The 1558-nt window shown below is 68.8% G+C and overlaps 1 protein-coding gene across 1 annotated transcript in view; it reads left to right on the top strand.

Annotated features, from left to right (window-relative positions):
- TUBGCP6 (tubulin gamma complex associated protein 6) overlaps positions 1–1558 on the top strand; it is a 25495-nt gene that overhangs the window by 23763 nt on the left and 174 nt on the right. The gene's annotated exons all lie outside the window — the stretch shown is intronic.

Here is a 1558-nt window from a genome sequence, read left to right as displayed (position 1 = left end):
CTCCTGCAGCGGAGCCTCCTGTCGCCCACCTGCTACACCACGGGCTTCCCCGGGCCTTCGCCCTCCCGGAGGACCCTCGGGTCCGGTCAGACGCAGATGAGACCGCGGTGCAGCTGAGCGAGCTGCTGCCCCTGCCTGTGCTCATGAAGCACTCCATCACTGCCCCCCTGGCTGCACAGTGAGTGCCCAGCCCGGTCCCCCGCCTTGGTCCCCGTCCCCGCCCCTGCCCCTGCCCCTGACTCTGGGCCCCTCCTGCCAGCGTCTCCCTGGTGAACAAGGCTGCTGTGGACTACTTCTTCGTGGAGCTCCGCCTGGAGGCGCACTTCGAGGCACTGCGGCACTTCCTCCTCATGGAGGATGGGGAGTTCGCACAGTCCCTCAGCGACCTCCTCTTTGAGAAGGTGACCCCTGGGCGCGGTGCAGGCCTGGCTGTGGGTGGGGGGTGCTGGGACTCCCCCGGGACACGTGCGCCCTCTCCCGCCTCAGCTGGGGGCAGGGCAGACGCCCGGGGAGCTGCTCAACCCGCTGGTGCTCAACTCCGTGCTGAGCAAGGCCCTGCAGTACAGCCTGCACGGGGACACGCCCTACGCGGCCAACCTCTCCTTCGCCCTCAAGTTCCTGCCTGAGGCGTTTGCCCCCAACGCCCCGGACGTGCTGAGCTGCCTGGAGCTCAGGTACAAGGTCAGCAGGGCCCCTGAGGGGGTGGGCCGGGGGCTCCCCGCGGGGGTGTGCTGAGCCGGCTGTGCCCGCAGGTCGACTGGCCCCTCAACGTCGTGGTCACCGAGGGCTGCCTGAGCAAGTACGGCGGCATCTTCTCCTTCCTGCTGCAGCTGAAGCTGATGATGTGGACGCTGAAGGACGTCTGCTTCCAGCTCAAGCGCACAGGTGAGGCCTGGCGGGAGCCCGGGCTTGCGCGGCCGCGGCCTTGGCTCATCCCTCTGCCCGCCCACAGCTCTGGTGAGCCACGCGGCCGGCTCCGTGCAGTTCCGCCAGCTGCAGCTGTTCAAGCACGAGATGCAGCACTTCGTCAAGGTCACCCAGGGCTACATCGCCAACCAGATCCTGCACGTCAGCTGGTGCGAGTTCCGGGCCCGGCTGGCACAGGTGGGCGACCTTGAGGACATCCAGCGCGCGCACGCGGAGTACCTGCACAAGGCCGTCTTCCGGTGAGGGGCTGGGGCTGGGGCTGCTCCTCGCGCACGTCTTGGGGGGCTGGCGCCCCTCACCGGCAGCTGCCTGCGTCCCCAGGGGCCTGCTGACAGAGAAGGCTGCGCCTGTCATGAACGTCATCCACAGCATCTTCAGCCTCGTCCTCAAGTTCCGCAGCCAGCTTATCTCCCAGCCCTGGGTCCCGGCCGGCAGCCCCCGGGGTGCGGAGCACCCTAACTTCGCCCTCATGCAGCAGTCCTACAGCACCTTTAAGTACTACTCCCATTTCCTCTTTAAAGGTGACTGTTCCCCCGGGCTGGGAGGGCTTGGGGACAGCGGGGCAGGAGCCACCAGGTGGGCCTGGCTGAGCTCCCCCCCCCCCCCCCCCCCCCCCCCCCCCCCCCCCCCC

Source organism: Ursus maritimus, unplaced genomic scaffold, assembly GCF_017311325.1.
Source record: "Ursus maritimus isolate PB19 unplaced genomic scaffold, ASM1731132v1 scaffold_21, whole genome shotgun sequence".
NCBI classification, from domain to species: Eukaryota; Metazoa; Chordata; class Mammalia; order Carnivora; family Ursidae; genus Ursus; species Ursus maritimus.
Note: the sequence above shows the minus strand (reverse complement) of the source record. Positions and strands in the feature narration are given on the sequence as shown.